Below are 25,755 nucleotides of genomic sequence, written 5' to 3'. Positions count from 1 at the left end.
GGAGACCAGAGAGAGTAACTAGCCAAGAGTCACTCAGCTGGTATCAGAGACAGGAATCAAATTAAAAAATTGAATGACAGAGAGAGAGAGAGAGAGAGAGAGAGAGAGAGAGAGAGAGAGAGAGAGAGAGAGAGAGAGAGAGAGAAAGAGAGAGAGAGAGAGAAGAGTGACGAGAGTCACAGGGATGAGATTAAACTTCCTTCCTTGTCAGGGTTTTCATCAAATATAATTAACCCTTTCCATCTTCTTCCCCTTGAAACCAAAGGATTGAGGAAGGGGAGATACAAACCTATTACCTGAAATGGGGGGAAAGGGTGGTGGGATTTGGACAGTTCATCCTTTGCACCCAGTATTAGCTTCAAAACCATTCTTCTTTGTAATGGAAGAAAGACAATGGTATCCAAATGTGGTTTGCCATTTCCTTCAGCTCATTTTATAGATGAAGAAACTGAGGCAAACGGAGTTAAATAACTTGCCCAAGGTCACACAGCTACTTATGTCTGTCCATAGATGCTTCCCTGCTGATGTTGGAGGGTGAACTGGAGAGTGAAAAAGTTGTCCTTTCTTTGATCAGAGCCCTGCTACCCACTGGCAAACATTTCTGATCTCCCAAGTTTTCTCCATCTTTCCCCCAAAAGAGTGGGATTTTCTAACAAGGATTGTGAATAGGATTGAGAATATATATAGAGTCTTTACAAGGATTTAGGGAAACGGGGGAAGGTTCCTGGAGTTGTCTCAGGGATAAAACTTAAGAGTTGCATAAGAAATTAAGGGGGGAAATATGCATAGTAATTACTATGTGTTAAATGCTGGGGGGATACCAATATAAACACCCCCCCCCCCAGAAAGCTCCTGCCTTCAGGGTGTTCAAAATCTAACTATATGAAGCAACACATATAAGAATATTCATCATTAGGGTGGATAGAAAGGCCTATAAGCCCTAAGAATGCAGTGGGGGGGGGTAGAGGCGGGACAAGGAGTTGATGCCAAAGTTCAGAGCTCCTTAGATTATATCAATAGATACCAATTATTATTGATTATCATAGATATAAGTATTAATTAGATAACAATGGGGAGGGGAGAAAGGAGAAGGGTCGACCTGGAAGACCTTAGGAGCCAGTGACAAGTAAGTCCTGGTAATTTTCTCATCAGAAGAATTAGAGTGGTTGACTCTTCATCTATACAAATGTGAGTGGGTGACAGGTGAAACTCTAAAAGGCTGAAAGCCTGTAGGGGATTGGGACATCTACTTTACCTCAGGGCAGGGTGAATGGTGTGGGGTGCCCACTCAGAAAAATCTTTACCCACAGGTAAACTGGAGGGTATATTAGACCAGCGGAAAACCAGATAAATATTGTGTGAAGATGGACTTCTTTCCCCTTTCCCAGCTCCTAGCTGACTCAAATAATTTATTCTATTTTACGTGTCTAGGGGTTTTTTGATTCACTTTAGATTATTAATATCTGCTTATATATCTCTGACTTAGCAACTTGAGCTGCCTAAGGAATACTATCACAGAATGACACCAAAGTGTTTGTGATTCCCCAGGGAAAAATTACTAACTCCACTAGCTGGAAAGTGAGGGATCTCCCATTTTCTATCCAGACTCTTTGACTCCCCCAAGCCTCTGTTGGCACTGCTGACTTTGCCAATATACCTATAATCAATAACACAGTTTTCTTTAGATAAAGGGTAATAAATAGCAGCAATGAAAAAAACAGAGATCAAAGGGGAAAAGGGTGAAAGTTGTAAAAAATATCATTATTTAAATTACAAAGTTTAAATTCCTTTTGAGAAGAATTTTAGGTAAAGAAAGATGATACCTCTCTGAATCCAGAAACTGAACTGTTGGAGAAGACACCATTAAGAAGCCTTCAGACTACAAGCTGCACAAGAAGATCAAGAATGAACTTTGGGTGTAGTTGATTGAACATTTATTTTGAATGTACACTTTCATGCCAAAGGGGACTGCCCCCTAACTGGCTTTTTGTCAATGTGTCTAGAAATTATTGGTTTTATTCTTTTTTTCCTCTTATCCTCAAATTATTGTAATCTTTAAATTGATTATTTTCCCTTTGGGGAAGTTCTTCTTCCCAAATGATCACACGGTGAAATGTAAAAATGGAGACTTGAACCCTGGACTCCAAACCCCAGAAGTCCTTGCTCTGGCTCCCAGAATGCTTTGTAATCTCACTGAGATCCTCACCGGGGTGGGATCAAAAGTTCTATTTAACTGGTTGTAAAAGCCTACTGGCTCTCTTTCCTGTTTCCACTTGCAAGCAGACAGGTCTTTCATGATGTAGGTGAGGTTGAATGGGCCTCTCGGCCCTCCTTCGCGTGTGCTTTTCTTACTTGTATATTGTTAAGTTCTTAATCTTTAAAAAACCTCTAAAAATATAATACTCCTTGCAGAGAAACTAATTTCTAACTTGCCTCAGTTTCCCCTAAAATTTTAATCTTAACAAAGTCAGGGATATATAGTCAGCTCTTCTAGTTGTAACAAAAGATGCTTTAGGACTCTTCTCCCAGAGGAGGAAAAATTTGGGGGGGAGCAAGGCAATTAAGATAGTCACTACTATAGTATTATAATGGGGTACGGGAGTTGGGCTTCCTTTCTTCATGCTCATCAGTTCATTAAGTAGTCCGCTCTGGTACCCTAGAGTCAAATTATTTAAAGCTTAGATTGTGGCTCAGGTCTCCAAAGTAGAAAGTAGAAAGGTGTTCAATGTACAGTGTAAGTCAGGAATGGAACAGGCATTTATGGCATTTCTTTCTTAAAAAACAAAATAAAACCTTTTACCTTCCACGTCAGAATCAATACTGTGTATTGGTTCCCAGGCAGAAGAGCGGTAAGGATTAGGCAATGGAGGTTAAGAGACCTGCCACGGGTCACATGGCTAGGAAGTTTCTGAGTCTAGACTTGAACCCAGGATCTACCATCTTTAGGCCTAACTCTCAATCTACTGAGCCACCCAGCAGCCCCCTATGGCATTTATTTCTTATATACACAACAAAATATAAAAAGACACAAAAGATTCACAAGAAGGTATTTAACAGGGAAAATTGGAAAACAGTATGGGAGAGATTAGGATTAGATCAACATCTCACACTCTATATCAAGATAAATTCAGAATGGATAGATGACAAATATAAAGAAGGAAATTTTAAGTAAATTGGGTGAACACAAAATAGTATAATTGTCAGATCTATGGGAAAGGAAATAATTTAAGACCAAGCAAGAGATAGAGAATATTACAAAATGTAAAAATGAATAATTTTGATTACATTAAATTTAAAAAAATTTTTGTACGAACAAAACCAATGCAACCAAAATTAGAAGGGAAGCAACAAATTGGGGAAAAATCTTTATAACAAAAACCTCTGACAAAGGTTTAACTTTTCAAATTTATAAGAAATTAATTCAATTGTACAAAAAAATCAAATCAGTCCCCAACTGATAAATGGTCAAAGGTTATGAATAGGCAGTTTTCAGATAAAGAAACCAAAACTATCAATAAACACATGAAAACATGTTCTAAATCTCTCATAATTGTGAGATTTAAAATGGTTGAGGTCTTAAACTGTAGTGAGTTAAAATGGTGGAAGATATAAATTGTGATAGATATAAGAGAGGGTGAGTAAATTTTACCACAGTAAATATGTTTCACTACAGTGTCTTGGTTTTTAAATCAAATATAAGGTGGTCGCCAGGGAAATATTCCCAATTATTCAAATACCCAAGTCAACTGGGTTTTATAGAGATTTTTAATTAATAATATAATGAGGAATTAGAGAAAGAGTAGGAAAGGAATAATTATGAAGGGTCTCAAGCCAATATGGCCTAGACCTGAGTCTTAAGAGAGAGAATCAGTCAGTCAGTCTTTTAACACTCACCACAAGGTCTGCCTAAACAAGGATTCTAGTGACACCAGGCCAGCTCCATCTCAGCTGACTTCACCAGAGAGCCTTCCAGCCAGAGACTGTTCCAAAGGGCCTCTCTCCAGAGCCTCCAGAGGGACAGAGTCCCCTTAGAGGAGCTCCAGTGAGACCTCCTTAGAGATTGTCCTCCAAGAGTTTTCCTTCTCCAGAGCCTCTCTCAAGAGATTCTTCCCAAGTGGTCCTCATCAGAGATCCTCCAAAAGGAATTCTTCCAAAAGGATATATCCAAAAGGATATCTATCTCCTCAAGAGATTCTGCTTTTTTTTATATAGGGGTTTTTCCCCCATGTCACCTCCCCTAAGTCCCTACATCTACCAATCACTGTAGACGCTTTCCAAAGGACTGCCCATCTAAATTCCTGCTAAGTCGACCAATCTCCTCAGTAAGTCTGAATCAGAAAAAATGCTGCTGTGTCAACCAATCTCCTCAGTAAGTCTGAAGGAGAGAAAACACAGCTGAGTCAACTAATCTCATCAAGAGAAAACTTGCCCGACCCTTTTAGGTACCTAGCATCCCATTGTATCAATTCTAAAAATAGGCCTGGCTCAAAGAACTCCTTGCCTTATTATAAGCATGGGTCCAAGTACTTTCATTGTTTAGCAAGGAGTTTTCTCCCCTAAAGCAGTCTTAAGTACGGTTGGAGTAGACCATTTCTGATCCTGGTGAGTTCTTACATCAAAATGAGGAATGTTTCTCAGTAGGGAATTTGTTCCAATTAAGAATTCCCCGATGGGGAAATTTTTAACATTCACAAGTCTGAGAGATTTCAAGATTTACATAATTAGAGAAATACAAATCAGAACAACTTTGAGATACCACCTCACACCTAGCAGATTGGCCAATATGGCAGCAAAGGAAAGTGATAAGTGTTGGAGGGGATGTGGCAAAATTGGGACACTAATACACTGCTGATGTGAATTGATGTAACCATTCTGGAGGGCAATTTGGAACTATGCCCAAAGGGCTTTAAAAGACTGACTGACCTTTGATCCAGCCATACCACTGTTGGGCTTATACCCCAAACCCAACAAGATAATAAGGAAAAATATATGTACAAAAATATTAATAATCGCACTATTTGTGGTGGCAAAAAAATTGGAAGATGAGGAGGTGTCCATCAATTGGGGAATGGCTGAACAAATTGTGGTATCTGATAGTGATGGGATATTATTGTGCTAAAAGAAATAATGAATTGGAGGAATTCCATGTGAACTGGAATAACTTACAGGAATTGATGCAGAGTGAAAGGAGCAGAACCAGGAGAGTATTGTATACAGAGACTGAAACATTGTGGGATGATCAAATGTAACAGACTTTTCTACTAGCAGCAATGCAATGATCCAGGACAATCCAGAGGAACTTATGAGAGAACACTATTCATGTCCAGAGAAAGAACTGTGGAAACAGAAATGCAGAAGAAAAACACACGATCAATCATATGGTTTGATGGGGATATTATTGGGGTTTTGATGGTAAAAGATCACTCTACTGCAAATATGAATAATATGTAAATAGGTTTTGAACAATGATACACGTAAAACCCAGTGGAATTGTTCGTCGGCTGTGGGGGTGGGGGGAAGTAGTGGGAAAGAACATGAATCATGTAACCATGGAAAAATAGTCTAAATAATTAAATAAAAAAAGTTTTTAAAGATTCTTAGGAAGGTAGAAATATTTCTGTCAGCATCTCAGGCAAAGAAGCATCTCATAAGAGGTGCCTGATTCCATTTTGACTAAAAGAGGTATACATTTTTCCTCTAACTTGGTGGGCTTGGGAAAAGCCACATGTTTTCTGATTATCCATCCAGTCCTTAATTTTTTATATCAGCATCTCTGATGGAAATGTGATGTCTGATTCTGATTTGTTTGCAGTTACCTCCTCAAAATATTAAAGCTATTTAATTAAAAAAAAAGATATTTAACAGAAACAAACTTAAATGCATAGTAGTACCAGCGAATGCTATTTATACTTTGATCATTTAAAACCAGAAGAAATTTCAGATTGTTGATTAGACAGTTTATAATTTGCCTAGGGTCTGAACTGTGTCCTTCAAAGTCCTTGTCTTCTGGCAAAATGGACCAGGCGCAGGCCCATTTTCTTGTTAGTAGTCATCTTTTCCAAGAGTACTGGCGCAGTTGCTGGGGTGTTCTTCCTTTGCTCTGATTGAAAAGGACCCAGGACCTCCAGATCTCTCCAACTCAGAAAGTTATTTCCAAGTCTGGAAATAATTTTGGAATATATACATATGTATATGTGTGTATATTATATATGTATGTGTGTACATATGGATATATAATATATATAGGTATCCCTTCCATTTGCACCATCTTTTATTTTATTTTTTTCATTAGTTTTTTATTATATGTGTAATACGTATCTTCTGTCATGGCATGGGTAATATGAAAATACATATTGCGTGAAAACACTGGCATAGCCTATATTGAACTATTCACCACCTGGGGAGGGAAGGTAGAGAATCTGAACTGAAAAAGGTCAGAAAACCATTTTTAAAAATTTCTACACGTATTTGAAAAAAATTTAATTAAAGTGAAAAAAACCTTCATGACAGCCAAAAAAAAATTTTTTTTCCTCTGTCACTTTCTGGAGTGTTTATAATCAACAAAACAATAAATAAGCCTGGATTTATAGTATTTACTGATTTCTGAGGAGAAATGCTGACCCTGCTGGTCCAGATCCTTGTTCTTAACACTCTGTCACGCTGTCTCTGCTACTTTTGGCAAGAATGGTATTTGTGGAGACCCAACTGGAAAAAATATTTAACATATCGCTGGCGATCCAATGACCCCTCCAGAACAATATGGGTAAGCTCTCTGGTTGCCAGTCTGCTGTGTAGAGTGTCCAGGGGCTTGGATTTCCTAGTCTTTCTGGGTAAAAAGTGGGAGAGAAAAGTAAACGAACGAACAAACAAAACTCCAGGTTTTCTACTGATCAGTTTCCTGGTGGAGAGAGCCCTTGGCTTGTCCCCACTCGGGCTCAGACTTCACTAATTTCACTAAGAATGGACTGACACTAACTAACATTCCTCATCTTTCCCTCTTGCCCACTCCCATTAGAATTTTCATGGAGGTTTCTTTTAGGGGCCAGGAGAGGGCAGCATTGTTTACAGACTGTTCATTATCTGCCTTGGGCTAACCTGAGGCAAACCATCCTTCCCACTCCCAATGAGAATTTGATAAAAATCTGGACATGTGGACCCTCCTGAATTTTGGATTTAAAGCCTTTTGAGTAGGCTTTAAATCCAAAATTCTCAGGTTCAATCTGGTTCCCACCTACCTTTCCAATCTCATTTCATGTTTAGAATGTTCAGATTCTATTCAATAAGCTTAACTTTAATTCTTAGCAAAATCAGTAATATATATTTAAATTACTCCTACCTTCTCTTTTTGTATCAATTCTCCCTTTTACCCAGATTTCCAGGCAAACAAGGCTGTTAGCTGTTCCATATATGCACATGATATTACAATACCCATCTCCATGTCTTTGTAAAATTCTCTGCATCCAGAAAGCAATATATCCTCACACTTGCCTCATCAAACCTCCACCCTCCTCCACATCTTCCTATATTCATTCATGTCCTTTCCTGATTTCCCAGGTAGCAGCATTCTTTCCCTCTTCAGATAACCATGCAATTCTTTGTGGTGGCAAAACAACTGGAAAATGAGGGGGTGTCCCTCGATTGAGAAATGGCTGAAAAAACTGTGACCTATGATGGTGATGGAATTCTATTGTACTATAAGGAATGATGGATTGCTCGATTTCTATATGAACTGGAAAGACCTACATGAACTGATGCAGAGTGAAAGGAGCAGAATCAGGAGAACATTGTAGACAGAGATGGATACACTGTAATACAATCAAATGTAATAGACTTCTCTACTAGCAGCAATGCAATGATCCAGGACAATCCTGAGGGACTTATGAGAAAGATCACTATGCACATCCAGAGAAAGAACTGTGGGAGTAGAAATCCAGAAGAAAACATGTGATTTATCACTTGCTTATATGGGCATATGATTTGGGGTTTTGGTTTTAAGGGATTGCTCTTTTACAAAAATGATATGGAAATAGGTTTGAGTGATTTTATATATATGTATATATATGTATGTATGTATAATCTAGTGGAATTGATTGTCAACTCTGGGAGGAGGAGGAAAGAAGGGAGGGAGAAAACATGAATTATGTAACCATGGAAAAAATTTTAAAATTAAAATAAAATATATATATCCCACCCTCTTTGGCAGCTTGGCTTGATGGTGGTGAGTGGGATTTTCAACAGGCTGATCAGCCATGGGCACGTGGTCTTTATTTTGTATCCTCTTTATTTCTTGATTTCTAATGATCATTAATAAATCTCCTAAAATACAATATTTTATTATTTGAGATTAATTTTAATTTTTATAAGGGCAGGGGTCCTGAGTGTATCTCCAACACTTAGCAAAGGGCTTGGCACACAGTAAGTACTTGTTAAATGATTATGGACTCAACACATCCTTGGGAAAAGGCAAATGTCCCTGGTGTTCTAAAAAGGGAAATGCATAGAGTGTTCAGATTATATTTAATGAGCTTAGCTTCAAATCTTAGCAAAATCAATAACATATATATATATATATATATATATATATTTTTTTTTAAAATAACCCTTACCCCATCTCTTAGTATCAGTTCCAACACAGAAAGAACAGTGAGGGCTAGGCAATTGGGGTTAAGTGACTTGCTCAGGATCACATAGTTAAAAAGTATCTGAGACTAGATTTGAACCTAAAAAACTGGTTCTCAATCCACTGAACCACTGTTAAAGGGGCATTTTGTGAGCCTTAAAAAGGGATGTAGTAATCCTTAAGAGCTAGCCTGGCTTTATCAGGAATAGATCCTGACAAAGGTAAGCCTACTTCCTTTTCTTAGAAGGGTCACTCTACAGGTGGATCAGGCTGTTGCTACAGATTTTTACCTAGATTTGGGCAAAGTTTTTGACAAGAGTTGGGCCAAATCTGGATCGCCAATCAGACCAAAATGGCTATTATATTTTTAAATATGATAAAACTTTAATTTCAAAGTAAAATCATTCTTAATTGGAGGGCTATTAAAAAACAAAACAAAACAGTAGCTGACAGAACTTGGTCTGAGGGCTTCCATTTGCTGATCCTTAGACTAGTTAATTCAAAATTCCTAAAACTAAGACTTGGAGGTGGAAATTGCCGTCTCATGCTTAGAGAGCAGTATAGACATAACCCTGAATGGAGTGGTAATTTTAGGTCATATTGATAACACTAAAGAGTTAACAACTTTATATCATCATTTAGGCTGTCTTCTGAGTCTTCGAATCTTGTTTTTGTTTTTGTTTTTTAACCCTTACCTTCCATCTTAGAATCAATACTCTGTATGGATCCCAAGGCAGAAGAGCAAGATCTAGGCAATGGGGGTTAAGTGACTTGCCCAAAGTCACACAGCTCAGAATTATCTGAGATTTGAATCCAGGACCTCCCATCTCCAGACCTGGTCACCTTATTGCCCCAATAGCCCAGAGTTCTGCCCATTATGAAGTCAATATCTCTCTCTATGTAACCTTCATCTCCAGATGCCTTTGACCTCTGCAACTACTCAGAACAAATCTCTCCTTCCACATGACGACCCTTTAGATATTTAAAGATGGCTATTAGAGCACTCCTTGGGCTTCTTATTCCTGGTCTTCCATCTCCTTATTCTCAAGCTGTGAGAAACCTAATCAGCCTAAAGCACACCAGGCTCCCTGAAGAGCCATTGAGAGAAAGCTTTGATCTCTCCCTACCAACAGCTTTTTATAGCATGTGAGCTATTCTCCAGGAAGACACCCGAGCTCGCGCGCGCACACACACACACACACACACACACACCCTTTAGATGAAGGTTTCAGTTCAGCACACACACATACACAAATAGAGAAACCTCCCCTACTTGACTTTGAATATCAGCCTCCAAGCTGCCTTGAAACGCATTCCCATTCAAAGGGCTGTCACTGTGGTCCTTTTTTGTCAGAGTTCTTGTCATCCTGTATGGCATATTACCTCTCCAGGTTGGGGGAAGGAGGTCAAGAGTGACAGAGATTCACTAGAATGACTATCGTATGGAATAAATGAGCCGAGGCTGTCATCCGGCTGCTGCTCTGAAGTCAAATGCAGAGGAACAATGGTAAAAACACCAGCAACATGAAACAAGCTTTGGGAGTAACAGGGCTGCCCTGGTTCAAATAATCTGAGCAGACAATTCTCAAAGGAAGAGAGTCAAGTTATTGACAACTCCGGGGGAAAAAAATGCTCCAGATTCTCTCTCTCCCTCTCTCTTCCTCTCCCTCTCTCCCTCCCTCCCTCTCTCTCTCTCCCTCTCTCTCTCCCTCTCTCTTTCTCTCCATCTTCCTCCCTCCCTCTCTTTCCCTCCCTCCCTCCCTCCCTCCCTCCCTCCCTCTCTCTCTCTCTCTCTCTCTCCCTCCCCCCCCCCTCTCTCTCCCATCAGATCAGTGAGATAGTAAAAAGGGAAAATAACAACTTTAGGAGAGGTTATTTGAGGGCAGGTACATTTGTGTACTATTGGTGGAGCCAAGAATTGGTCCAATCAACCATTCTGGAGAGCAATTTGGAACTATACCTGAAGATATTTAATGATGCACACCATTTGACCTAATAATGCTATTGCTGGCACTTAGCCCAAAGAGAGCCAAGACAGAGAGAGGGGAAAGGACCTATATATGCACAAATATTTATAGCAGTGCTCTTTGCTGCTAACATACTGGGAACAAAGTGGGTTCCTTTAAAAATAATTTTTTTTTTAAACCCTCACCTTCTGTCTTAGAATCAATACTATATATTGGTTCTTTTTTCTTTTTTTTAAACCCTTACCTTCTGTCTTGTAATAAATATTGATTCCAAGGCAGAAGAATGGTAAGGGCTAGGCAATGGGGGTTAAGTGACTTGCCCAGGGTCACACAGCTAGGAATATATATTGGTTCTAAGGCAGAAGAGCAGTAAAGGCTAGGCAATGGGAGTTAAGTGACTTGCCCAGGGTCACACAGCCAAGAAGTTTCTGAGATCAAATTTGAACCCAGGACTTCCCGTCTCTAGCCACTGAGCCACCTAGCTGCTCCCAATTTTATTTTTATTATCATACAAAACACGCTTCCATCTTGGTCCTTGTTATAAGAGCACATTCATACAACACAATGGGTACCTAAAAATCAGGAAATGATTATGGTATTGAACAAGTGATGGTATATGAGTATAATGGAATATTATTTCTCCATAAGAAATGACTGAAGGGAATGATGTAGAGATATCTTGGCAGAGATGTATGAATTGACACAGAGTGAGGGGAGCAGAACCAGGAGAATTCTTTATTAACCAAAACTCTGTAAAGGAAAATGATTTCAAAAGATTTAAAAGTTTGATCCACACAATGACCGATTATCACTACAGAAGACTTGTAATGAAGCTTGCCTCTTACTGCCTGGTAGTCTGTACATGCAGAACAAGACATATGACCAATAGAATAAATTTGCTTTGCTTGATTATACTTAATGAGATATGCAAAAGTAGGTTTTTTATTGGGGAGGGAGAAAGAAGGGACAGCAATATAAAAAAGAAGAAAACAAAGTAAAGAGCCTTAATCAAACATTTAAATGATGCTTTCCCTAGCATGGGGAGGGGAAAGAGGAAAGGTGGGAGACATCTGGGAATTTCAGTGTAACAAACAACACAATTTCTTTTAAAGAAAAAAAAAAAGAAATCAGAAAGGGACATAGCAAGCAGGATAATATTGTTTTTACCACATTAAATTTAGTATGTATTTTTTAAAAACAAGCAGTGAGTTATAGATTTGCAGATTTGTATTTAAGCCATTTTAGGGTCATCTTTCTGAGTAGAAGTGTTGATGTTTGATGAAGAAGGATCCCCTCTCCTTACTATTTAGAGACTGTAGTTTGTAATAATTTTTTCTAATTTATAATAATTTTGAAAAATGGGGCTGACCTCTATCTTTCATTTATTAATGATGATGATAATAACATTTATGTAGCACTTTACAATTTACAAAGTGTTTGCTCACAACAACCTAGTAAGATAACATAAGAGGCAGCAAGGTGGTGCAGTAGATAGAGCACCTAACCTGGAGTTGGAAGGACCTGGGTTCAAATCTGAAATGTGAGACTTCCTGACAGTGTGACCTTGGACAAGACAATTAACCCTGCTTGCCTAAAAAAAATAGCACGATTATTGCAATCCCTTTTTACAAATGAGGAAATTGAGACTTGTAGAGGTTAAAATGACTTGTTTATAATCACAGGGAGACAGTATGATATAGAGGAAAGCATGTTGGGTTTGGAATTATAGCAGCTGGTACAAACCCTGACTTTGCTATCATTTTTTACTGACAGTGTGACCTTGGACAAGTCACCTAATTTCTCTCTTGGCTTTAGTTCTCAGCTGTCAGTCAGATGAATGACCTTTGAGGTACCTGTCAACTCTTGAGCTATGACTCTATGACCCTAGCTAGTAAATGGAAGGCATGAAACTAGAAAATATCCTCTGATTTCATTACAACTTGTTGTCAAGTCCCCTTTTCTCTACCATCTGAGACCTGACAAGTTCTTTTGAGTCAGAAACTATGGATTGAAAAAAAAAGGAGGGGGCAGCTGGGTGGCTCATTAGATTGAGAGGCAGGCCTAGAGATGGGAGGTTCTAGGTTCAAAGCTGGCCTCAGACACTTCCTAGCTGTGTGACCCTGGGCAAGTCACTTGACTCCCATTGCCTAGCTCTTACCAGTTTTCTGCCTTGGAACCATTACATAGTATTGACTCCAAGACAGAAGGGAAAGGTTTAAGGGGGGAAAAAAAGAAACTATGGATTGTAGGATTCAGATCTTAGAGACCACCTTGTCCAAACCCCTCATTATACAGATGAAACCAAAACCTAGAAAGATTTAACTACTTACCTAAAACTATACAGGTAGCAAGTGGTAGAGTTGGCTTTTTTTTTTCCCTCAGAAAGCAGAGGGATCTTTAATTCAATGTACATGGACAAGAGGTTCAAGGCCTCTTCTTCAGACTCTTTTTGGAAGCTTAGACAAGGCTCTGACTCCAAACCCAAATCTTGTATTCTTACCATCATGACTAGGGGATGCACTGACAAATATTTACCAACCAGCTCTCTAACAGTAGATGATGCACTTTTAAGTTGAATCTTCATTATTAATATTTTCTCCATCAGTTCTTAAATCTAGAAATCAACAAAACAATAAATCAAGTTCAGATTTGTAACGTTTGCCAATTTCTGAGGCATATTTAAATGCTCACACTGAAAATTTAGCAATCAGCTCTGAGGAGCCCTATGCACTGTTTCCAGAACATCCCTGACTATAATGCACTGTACCTTTTAGGACAAAAGCACTAGGCACTAGCCAGAGCAGCTGGCTGGGACAAACCAGATTCCCACATTAGTCTGGGAGTACAAGAAGAGAAGATAGACCAGGCAAGAGGCTAGGACAAATGATGACAGGTGAACAGTCAGAATACTTCATGGTATCCTCAGGCTAGCAGGACAAATTGAGGAAGACCTCCAGAACATCATCTCTACCCCATAGCAAACTTAAAGAGGTATGGACAAGATTCCTCTAGGACGGTCTGGAAGAGATTGGATGGAGATAGACATTTTTGTCCTTATTCAATCATTGCTGTTGTGTCTGACTCTTCATGACCCCATTTAGGGTTTTCTTGGCAAAGATACTGGAGTGGTTGACCATTTCCTTTTCCAGCTCATTTTATAGATGAGGAAACTGAGGCAAACAAGATGACATAACTTTCCCAGGCTCTCTCAGCTAGTAAGTAAGTGCTTGAGGCTAGATTTGAGAGTCTTCCAGGCCCAGATGCACCACCTTCCTGGCCAGAAATATAAATTGTTGAAGAGAATTCCTGAATTGATGAGATTACAGATCCCTTGGAAGACATGCTGATCTCTCTTCCTCAAAGTAATAAAGAAGGATCATGAGAGATAATGGGTAACATCTCAGCTTAACATCGCTTCTTGCTCTCCCATCTCTTCAACCCTAGGCATTTTTTCCTTATACTCTATGTTCCATCATACCCTAGGAATCTCCCTGGTCTTATTTTCCTTGCTTTACCCCCTACCCCCACCCCATACATCAGAGGATTCCTGTTGGTTGGTTGGTTGTCATCCTTTGTTCTTGAAGAGGACCAAAATGACATCACTAGTGGCTCTCCATATATTGGATTTTTTTGGATATATTGGATTATTTTATTATTATTATTATATTATATTATATTAGGATAATATGGATATATTTTGACTCTCCATATATTGGATTTAAGTGAGGCAGAAGTACACAAAGTCACTGGCCTCCGTCTCTTCCAGAGCCATCCAAGTCCAGGAGCAAGATAGAAGTGAGGATGGCTGGGAACGGTTGGGTTGTAGTGGATGACCTTGTCTTCTTTGTTGTCTAACCAAGCTCTAAGCACTCCACAGCACCCACTTCTGCCTCCTTCGTTGCTATTGGAACAAACTGTTCTTATTAGCTTCTTCCACTGGAGAAGTCTTCATGTGCCTAAGGTAGATGGTCCTCTGAATGACCAACAGGTTTAAGGCCTATTGGCTATCTTCAGCCTGGGTTGGTCCACCTGCTTCAATAGCTTACTGGGCTGTGACCACCAACCATGCTAGTTTCTTGGAGCCAGAGATGAGAGCTGGGTGGCAGGTGGGCACCAAAGGAGAAAAATAGCCCTGAAAGGGGCTCAGCAAGCCCTCAGACCAGAGATGCTAGTCTTCCTTGGACACTCTGTACAGCCCAAAGGATTCCTGTTAATTTAGTAAAAGTATTTAATTTCGTAAATTAATTTAGTAAATAGTAATTTAGTTAATTTAGTAAAAGTAAATTAGTAAAAGGATATACGAGATATGTGTGAAGGGAGAGTGATGAACAGAAGACTGAAGAGGGAGCGTGTTCCAGGGAAGAACTTTGGGTTGATGTAGCGCCACAGATACAGGACAGACCAGATGGGAAAATCTTGGACTAAGAACACAGCTCTACCACCGACAAGCCTTTTCTTCTCTTTGGGGCTCCAGTCCGCCATTTTGTAAAATCAAGACATGGAGGCAACCTTCTTCACAGGGAAATGGTTAAAGGACAGAGAACAAAGCCTTGGAGGATTGCCACCATTTAGTCATTATTTGGGAGGACTTGGTTTCCACTCAGATATATGCTGTAATCCTTATTCATGCTGACAAAGAGATTATCTATGCAATGAGACAGATCTTCTTTCTCCTACACTGAGAGAATCAGCACCTGCCTGCCTAGGACAGACCATATCCATAAGTCCTATCTCTGTGGGACTCTCTTTCTCCCTAGGTCTCTAGTTACCTGCCAGGCCCAATCAGGTCAGGCCCAGGACTGACAAATAGGTGAAAAGCCCCAGCACACATAATGCAATTTTCAAGTGGCATCTGCTGCTGACCATGCACCTGGCTCTCCCAGGACCCTGCAACTCGAGGATGGGTTTTGGACATCCATGCTGGTGTGCTGGCTGGCAGAAACAGCACCTCCATTCCACCTGACACACAGCTGTAAAGCTCAGCTCCGAGTCCCCATATGAGGTGTGACCCAGAAGCTAAGCTTCTGGATGTAAATTAATATTGTGCGAATCAGCACAGGCAGGGCAAAGAAGAGGCAGAAGGCTTAGAGAGACCAGCCCACAGCCAGACCCCTCTTGCGCTCAGTCCCTTGGCCTCCTTGTCCCTGAAATCTGGTGTTCTCCCGTGATTCTCTTCTCTTCTCACTCTTGATGCTCCCTTCTCATGTATCTCATTGCCTCCCATGGCTTCATGGATTCTGTGAAGCTTGGCACTCAATATGTCTATCCCTGCAATCTCTCCCTACAGCTACCATTTTGTATTTCCAGAATCACTGACTATCAGGTGTGAAAAAGACTTCCTAGAGTGAAGATTAAAATTAATATTCAATAACTCAAGTATTATATTTATAAGATTTATTAAAATAAAAAAAAAAACTAGAGTAAAACCTGCCTAACTCAACCATGAGGAAGAAGAGAGAAGGGAGGGAGGAGTCATAGCAAACTTAAATCCAATCATGTAAATGAGGACGTAGGAAACTGAAAAGGATTCTAGGTACTACAGAAAGGAATTTGGGATAATGTTGTTTTTTTAGAGGTTCAAGAATTTCCAACTATACACTAGGCCATCTTATCAAACCTTTGCTTGAACAAGCATTCGCAACATAACCAACAAGGTCCCAGAAGACATTTTTTTAAAAATCCCTTACCTTCCATCTTAGAATCAATACTGTGTATTGGTTTCAAGGCAGAAGAGCTAGGCAATGGGGGTGAAGTGACTTGCCCAGGGTCACATAGCTAGGAAGTGTCTGAGGCTAGATTTGAACCTAGGACCTCCTGTCTCTAGGCCTGGTTCTCAATCCATTGGGCCACCCAGCTGCCCCTAACCACAAGATATTTTCTTGAAGGCCTTTAGTAAGGGAGAAACCACTACCTCCTAAGGAAACCCTTTCCATTTGAGCATAACTATGAGAAAGTTTTCCCTCCCACTAAGTCTTTTATCTGCCTTTCTGAACTTCCATTCCTAATTCTGCTCTCTGGAACCAAAGAGAACAAATCTAATCCTTCTCTGATCTAATAGCCCTTCAGCTACCTAAAAATGCCTTCATGTTTTGCCTAAATCTTTCCTTCTCTAGGCTAACTATTCTCAGTGCTTTTGACTGGTCTTCATATGACATGACCTTCAAATCTTTCCCTATCCAGCTGGTCCTATTTCTGCTTATGCAGAAAAAGAAACTGAGGCAAACAGGGTTAAATGACTTGCCCAGAATTCCATAGCTAGAAAGTGTCTGAGGCCAGTTAGAATTCTTCTGGCACTCTATCCAGGTCACCACCTTCATGCAGAAGGAAAACTCTCCTTCCCCCCCAAAACTCTTATCTTCCAGCATAGAATCAATACAAAGTATTGGTTCCAAGTCAGAAGAGCAGAAAGGACTAGGCAATGGGGGTCAAGTGACTTGTCCAGGGTCACATAGTTAGGAGGTATCTAAGTCCAGATTTGAATGCAGGACTTCCCGTCTCTTTTATCTGCCCGGCTCTCCATCCACTGAGCCACCTAACTGCCTCCAGAAGGAGAACTTTTAAGATGCCTTTCAGTCCTGACCATCTCTAGCTTTAAACTAGAGCCAGGGTTTGAGTTTTCTCAGATAAATAGAAACTATGACTACCTTTTGAAGGAGAAAAAAAAAATGGAATTCTGGCTGCCATCTGACATGAGACCTTTGGTATCTTTGAATGGTAACGCCGCTTAATGGCCTCGTTAAAGGAAGAAATGGTTACAAATGGCCAGGTGTGCATTAAGCAGGTTTCCTGTTTTCACTTCAGGCCCTACCTCATAAGCACTTCTTTGACTAGCAAATGGGAAATGGATTTGCCTGCTTTCTTTCTATTTCCTTTAAAAATAACAGCAGTAATGGTGAAGAATTAATTTTTTAAATTAAAAAAAAAAAAGAAACGCACAGAGGAGAGTGTCAGTGATGGCCTTGGATAGCTGTGCAGTGTTTGATTAGCAAGGCATCTCCGTGGAAGGTTGGCGGTGCTGACCAAGCACCTTCCACAGCGATCTGTCTAATGATGGCTGTTGAAAATAACTCTTACTCACATTTATACAGCTTTGTGGCTTTTAAAAGTGCTTTACCAACCCATCTAGGTGATCCTCACGCAGAACCTTAGGGAACAGCCTCGGTTAGTCTGGGAAGAAAAGACGATCTATTAACGGAACCGGTGATGGATAGCCTTGGGAAAAAAAAGAACTAGGAGATATGCAGCAGAGATGCCTTCAAGTATTTCTACGGGTAGCATTTGGAAGAGGGGTTAAGCTTCTTTTGCTTCTTCCAAGAGGGTAGGAATAGGAGCAATGAGAAGGGAGAGATGAGAAACTTTGATGTAATGTAAATGAAACAAGTGTAACCTGGGCAGGAGCAAATCTGTCTATCCTATCCACAAAACTCTGCAGCCAAAGGAGCCACAGAAAGAGCCAAAGAGCAGGCAGGGCCAGGAAAGACCCAAAGAGAAGAAAAATACAGTCAGGGCCAGGAAAGACCCAAAGAGAAGAAAGATGCACGCAGGGCCAGGAAAGACCCAAAGAGAAGAAAGATGCAAGCAGGGCCAGGAAAGGCCCAAAGAGAAGAAAGATGCACGCAGGGCCAGGAAAGGCCCAAAGAGAAGAAAGATGCACGCAGGGCCAGGAAAGGCTCAAAGAGAAGAAAGATGCACGCAGGGCCAGGAAAGGCCCAAAGAGAAGAAAGATGCACGCAGGGCCAGGAAAGGCCCAAAGAGAAGAAAAATGCACGCAGGGCCAGGAAAGGCCCAAAGAGAAGAAAGATGCACGCAGGGCCAGGAAAGGCCCAAAGAGAAGAAAGATGCACGCAGGGCCAGGAAAGGCTCAAAGAGAAGAAAGATGCACGCAGGGCCAGGAAAGGCCCAAAGAGAAGAAAGATGCACGCAGGGCCAGGAAAGGCCCAAAGAGAAGAAAGATGCACGCAGGGCCAGGAAAGGCCCAAAGAGAAGAAAGATGCACGCAGGGCCAGGAAAGGCCCAAAGAAAAGAAAGATGCACGCAGGGCCAGGAAAGGCCCAAAGAAAAGAAAAATACAAGCAGGGCCAGGAAAGGTCCAAAGTGAAGAAAGATGCACGCAGGGCCAGGAAAGGCCCAAAGAGAAGAAAGATGCACGCAGGGCCAGGAAAGACCCAAAGAGAAGAAAGATGCACGCAGGGCCAGGAAAGGCCCAAAGAGAAGAAAAATACAAGCAGGGCCAGGAAAGGCCCAAAGAGAAGAAAGATGCACGCAGGGCCAGGAAAGGCCCAAAGAAAAGAAAAATACAAGCAGGGCCAGGAAAGGTCCAAAGTGAAGAAAGATGCACGCAGGGCCAGGAAAGGCCCAAAGAGAAGAAAGATGCACGCAGGGCCAGGAAAGACCCAAAGAGAAGAAAGATGCACGCAGGGCCAGGAAAGGCCCAAAGAGAAGAAAAATACAAGCAGGGCCAGGAAAGGCCCAAAGAGAAGAAAGATGCACGCAGGGCCAGGAAAGGCCCAAAGAGAAGAAAAATGCACGCAGGGCCAGGAAAGGCCCAAAGAGAAGAAAGATGCACGCAGGGCCAGGAAAGGCCCAAAGAGAAGAAAGATGCATGCAGGGCCAGGAAAGGCCCAAAGAGAAGAAAAATGCACGCAGGGCCAGGAAAGGCCCAAAGAGAAGAAAGATGCACGCAGGGCCAGGAAAGGCCCAAAGAGAAGAAAGATGCACGCAGGGCCAGGAAAGGCCCAAAGAAAAGAAAAATACAAGCAGGGCCAGGAAAGGTCCAAAGTGAAGAAAGATGCACGCAGGGCCAGGAAAGGCCCAAAGAGAAGAAAGATGCACGCAGGGCCAGGAAAGGCCCAAAGAGAAGAAAGATGCATGCAGGGCCAGGAAAGGCCCAAAGAGAAGAAAAATACAGTCAGGACCAGGAAAGGCCCAAAGAGAAGAAAGATGCATGCAGGGCCAGGAAAGGCCCAAAGAGAAGAAAGATGCACGCAGGGCCAGGAAAGGCCCAAAGAGAAGAAAAATACAGTCAGGACCAGGAAAGGCCCAAAGAGAAGAAAGATGCAGGCAGAGCCAAGACAGACCTTAAGAAAGGAGAAGAAGGATGTAGGCAGGCCAGAATAGGTCCTAAGAGAAGAGAAGGATACAAACAGGCAGGACTGTTCAAGAAACCACTATGTATAGAGAGGCAGACACAAGACAGCAATCTACTGCCAGGGAACCAGCCTATATCTCACTCTGAAGCTGTGATTATTATTATATTATTATACTAGATGAACTCTGAGGTCTCTCCCAGTTAGAGCTTTCTATGATGCTAAGGATGCATTTGGTTATGCTATATTGTTATATTATAATTAATGCTTAATAAAGCTGCAATGCTTTATTAACAATCCCATTCCCTTTTGGAGAACTCGTTCAGGGGCAAATAGCGAATTTTTGTAGCAGCCACAGTGGGAGGCATAGCCAGAACAAAGGAGCCTAGCCCTGGGACCCCGGGAGTGACTAGTGCCTTTGCTTTCTTGCCTGTGGCCCTAAAAGGGTGAAGTTTGAATCTGAGCCCTGGAACTGGGTAGAACTTCTGATTTTTGGCTTCCCTACCAAACCATGGGAAGTAGTTGTTAGGTCTGAGAAGGTTATTCCATTGAAAAACAGAAAGAACTGTAAGAGGGCTGTTCTAGTGAAATAGAGAACTGAGCCACAAGAAATTTGATGGGATAAATTCACACGTAGTCCTTTAGACTAATAGTTGAGCACTGCCCCCTGCAAGATGAGTGAACAAAGAGGAGAAATAGAGTCAGTTTGCTGAGAGCCAGAGAGAGCTGGGTTTTACCCTAGAGTGCCCCATGAGGTTGTGTAGAGTGCATAAACTCTGGGGATTCGTGTGTAAGGCAATGGTTGGCCCTTAGTACTGCAGATCAGGTAAATGGTCAGCAATGCCCCATGGTAATTAAATTAAAAAAAAAATTGCCTGCCCCAAAGTGAGGGGAGATGGAGGCAGGGAACCACTGATATCCTACCATTAGTTAGTCATTCCTTTGAATGGCTCTAGGCAGTGAAACACAGTAGAAAGGGAACAGGGCTTGCCGTCCAATAAATTTAGGCCTGTGCCATTTACCAGCTATCTGACTTTAGCCAAGTCATGCCATCTCCCTAAGATCAAGTTTCTTTGTTGGTAAAATGAGAATGTTGGACTAAATTCCCCATTTGCTAGTCCAACCTCCTCATTAACAATGGGAAAGCAAGGCCCAGAGTAGCCACACAGCTATTTGATGGCAGAAACTGAAGAAGAGTCCAATGCTTGACTCCCGTTTCCATGCTATGTTCCACACTTGTGCTGGTATCGATTATCATAAGAACATATAGTTAGAAGAGACATCGGAGGACAAATTCAACCTCCTCATTTTACAGCAGGGGATGTAGCTAGTGAGTGTCTTAGGTGGGATTCAAACCCAGATCTTTTCAACTCCAGGTTCAGCCCTCCTTTAGTACATCACTTTTTAAAAAAATTCTTACCTTCTGTCTTAGAATCAATATTGGTTCTATGAAGATTAAATTAACTCTCCCCTGCCCATTTTTAGATTTAATCAACAAAAGCATATACGCCCCACTCACACTTGAGTGGGGGAGGTCTGTGAACCACATGTGCAATAGTGGGTGACGAATCAGAATCGACTGACTGCCCCTGGGGAAGTCCTAAGCAAAAGCTTTAGCTATGATTGGTACACGGCAAATGAAGGAAGTCACAGGAAGTGAAGAAAAGAAACGGTCTTTAAAAATGCCAAGAAACTTCCTGTGAGGACTGTCTTCTCTCTTTGGTCTTCAACTTGACTTTGGTGGAACTCAGGCTTGAGATCTCAGACTGCTTCTCTTTGGACTGACACGTGGTGAGTGAAAGGCTGACTCCTTTCCTGGATTTTCTGAAGAGACTAGCCTCAGGAGAGACCTATCCTCTTGAGAGAGGCTCTCTCCATCCCCAGGTCCCCAGACCCTTCCAGCTAAGGACTAACTAGCCCTGTCTGGTTGAGCCCGGGGCCAGGGCAAATTACTTAGTGTGTAGGCTAGATATCTTACCCTATTCTCTCTCTGATTTTTCTTACTTTCAATCTTTCTATATTTTATAAATAAATTGTTAAATAAATCTCTCTGGAATTAATTAAATTCCTGGCAACCCTATTCTTAAATAATCCAGTCCAACCTTTTATGAAAAACCCTTTCAGTTCCAAGGCAGAAGAGTGGTAAGGTCTAGGCAACTGGGGTAAAGTGACTTGCCCAAGGTCACAAAGATAGGAACCTGGGCTCTCAAACCACAGAGCCATCTAGCTCTCCCACTATATCACTCTTAATAGGAATGGATTGTTCAGATCAGCTTTCTGTAGTGACAGGTAGCTGAGATCTGCACACTTAATCAGGGAGTTTTCATGGGAAGGAGAAAAGGGTAATTTGGAATGATAGGACATTTCCCTGGGAAGGGTCATAGCCATGGGGTATGGGCACTGGTTGCCTAGGGAAGGGAGAGTGTGCCATGGCTTAGAATTCATTGTGGCTAAAGAGAAAAATGAGAGTAACCCCAGTGGAAGCTTGCCAGTCAAAGTGAACTTAGCAGAAGCTGGAGGACAAGAGCTTATGGAATCCAGCAGGGCAGAAAGCATCCATGTGCCCATGGAATGATTGAGTATGTGGGATAAATGGAAATAACCTTTTAATTAGCTTGGCTGGTACCCTGTTGTCTTCTTCAGGACTGAGCTTCTGCATCCTAACTCCCAACCTTGAATCTTGCCCTTTGTTATTTTTTGTTTGTTTTTAAAACTTGTACCTTCTGTCTTAGTTATCAAGATTTTAAAACAGAAAAATGACAAGACCTGGGCAATGAGGGTTAAGTGACTTGCCCAGGGTCACATAGCTAGGAAGTGTCTGAGGTCAGATTTGAACTCAGGACCTCCTGACTCCAGGCCTGCCTTTCTATCCATTGTGCTACCTAACAGCCCTGTGTTGTTTGATTTTGTTATTATTTTTGCATCACTTACTGCTTTGACCCTTCCATTTCTGTGATTGCTATTCCTAATTACTTATCTGGTCTTGTTCTCAGGAAGATTCTGTCTTTTACCTATATGGAAACCTCCCAACTAAAATATCTTACAGCTCCCTAATATCCCAACAGGGAAAGCCATACTCATGGCACTTATCTAGCTATACCTCCTTATAGGTAACTGGATAGTGTAATGGGTAGCATGTTGGACTTGGAATGAAGAAGTGAGTTAAAATTGTCCCCTTAATGGCTGTGGGGCTCCATGGGCAGTCATTTAACTTCCTTCAACTTCAGATTCCTCATCTGGAAAATGGGAATAATAAGAGGACCTACCTCACAGGGTGGTTATGAGGCTCAAATGAGATAATACTTTGTGACACATAAAACACTATGTACATCACAGGACTAGGGCCAAAGGAAGCTTAAAAGCCAGCTATTCCAATCCTCTCATTTTATAGATGAGGAAATTTGAGGCTCAACGAGGTCAGTTTGTTAGTAAGAACTTCAATAATATTTATTGATTGCCCAAAACCAGACAAAACAGTTTACTGGCAGAGGCAAGATTTGAGTCTAGGATCTCTGACTTCTCAGTCATTGCTATTTCTACTGTATTATGCTGCATCTCTTAGTTGTTAATAATGCTGATAATAATAATAATTTTTATATTATATTATTTATACATAATTATTGAATACATAATATAATTCTAGATACATAATTATTATAATAATCCTGATTATTTTTAATCCTAATAACAGCTACCATTTATATAGTGCTTTTTAAGATTTGCAAAGTACTTTAGAAATATTCATCTAGTTTTAGCATTATAACCAATTCTGAGAGGAAGGCGCTATTATTATCTCTATTTTACAGATGAGAAAACTGAGGCCCCATGAGGGTTAAATAAGCTCAGGGTTACATAGCTAGTAAATATTTGAGGTTTTATCTTTTGTTGTTTGTTGTTCTGTTATGTTCAACTCTTTAGAATACCATTTGGGGTTTTCTTGGCAAAGGTACTGAAGTAGTTTACCATTTTCTTCTCTGGCTCATTTTATAGATGAGGAAACTGGGATAAACAAGGTTAAATGACTTACCCAGGGTCCCATATTAAGTGTCACATTAAGTCACATTAAGACACATAAAGTGTCTCAGGCTGGATTTGAACTTGGGTTTCCCAAACTCCAGGCCCACAGCTCTATTGACTGTGCCACCTAACTAAATTTCAACTAGGATCTATTCTAACTCCAGAGCTGGACTCTATTTACCACACTACCCAGCTGTAATAACATGGGTATGATCCCAACACAAAGAAGGGTGCCAACCACAAATTTATTTTACAACTTTCCCTGGGATTGGTCCAATCTCTGGGACTGAAAACATCCTGCTCAATTTTTTCTACCATTTCACAGTATTGGTCAGAATAGAGGCCACTGCCTCCTTCCCAAAATAAGTTTTCTTAGAAAAGAGAAAAAATGAGATCACTAGACAATGAAATGTGACACTAATTATAGGCCACTCTCAAGTTTTATAGAAGTCTAGTTTTGGAAAGAGGGAGAAACAAAGTCTGATTTATACTGAGAATAATAGTTTGGGATACAGTGGCTTGTCTTTGGTGGCCAGTTGGGTAGAGTATCCTGATTCCTGTCTCCTCCCTCCAAGGATCCAGGTATTCTAGGAGACTTGTTACCAGGAAAACCAGAGGGCCAGAGAGATAGGATCTTTTCTCTTCAGAGAATCTCAGAAGTGGGAGGGATCTCAAATAGTCTACCCCACACCCATTGAAGGAATCCCTCATCTGTTGAGCTTCTGTTCAGACATTTCTAGTGACTCACCAGGGAACTCACTATGTTACATGGCAACACATTAATCTATATAAAAAGCAAAGAACTCAGCCTGCAAGTCTTGGACTCAAGAAACCCAAAAGCCTTGCAAGCACTGATATCTGAGGGAAACAGAGACAATCTGGCAGTTGCTATGGGATGAAAGACAATAGCCCTGCCTGCCAAATCATCACCCCTCAAAGAGACTTGGAATTCTTATCCAAATTATTCATTTGGACTCAAGACAGAATTAAACTGCACACACACACACACACACTCTCTCTCTCTCTCTCTCTCTCTCTCTCTCTCTCTCTCTCTCTCTCTCCAGTCTCCAGAGTCACTGGATCTTTGTCTATGCAAATCTATATTCATCATCTCCAAACTCCTCTCCTCCTGGATATATATATATATATATATATATATATATATATATATATATATATATTATAAATATATATATATATATATATCCTGGATATATTTATATATCCATATAAATATATATATATATATTTATTTATTTAATAATATAATTAAGTACTTCAAAGTTACAAAACATTCCCTGCAACAACTTTGCCATGTAGTAGTATTAAGATTATTATTTTCCATTTTAGAGAACTTTCTTTTATACTAAATGACTGTGTGATCCTGGGCAAATCATTTTACCTCCCCTAAATCTCAAATTCCTCAAATGTGAAGTGAGGGGTTTAGACTAGATCCCTTCTAGCACCACTTCAAACTGTAAACAAAGGATTCAATCAAGGTCAAAGAAATAAAGTAACTTGTTTATTCATAATCACGCACTTGAAAGTAGACCAGCCAGGACTGAGCCCAGTTTCTGACTCCAAGTCCAGCACTTTTAGTGACTTACCCTGCTCCTTCTCTCTTCAGGACTTAAGGATTTAGTTTGATGATTTTGCATTTGTTGAGTTGTTTCACTTAGAGATATCCCAACTCAACTCAAATACTGGTTCTCAAGAAAAGAGACTCTAAGTATAAGATACTTTTTGGTTTGTTTTGATTCAAACCCATGGTTTACAAGCCCCCACTTATGTGGTTACTTTTACTACTTAGCCTGTAGACTTAAAGTTTAGCTTAAAGAAAGGGATTTCATGTAATAGGATAGTAAGAAAAGCAACCTTACAACATCTCCATAAACCAATAGCATACTCTCCCATAAATATTGTAAGGGGTAAAATGATGGTTGGACTGAATATTTAAGAGTATGGTTGCCAGGAACTAATTAATTAATTCCAAATGAATTAATCAAGTCAGAATGACATTTTTGGTAGTTTATTTACAAATAGAGAGAGTGAAAGTAAGGAAAAT

The sequence above is a fragment of the Monodelphis domestica genome, chromosome 2 (genome assembly GCF_027887165.1).
Source record: "Monodelphis domestica isolate mMonDom1 chromosome 2, mMonDom1.pri, whole genome shotgun sequence".
Classification (NCBI taxonomy): domain Eukaryota; kingdom Metazoa; phylum Chordata; class Mammalia; order Didelphimorphia; family Didelphidae; genus Monodelphis; species Monodelphis domestica.
Note: the sequence above shows the minus strand (reverse complement) of the source record.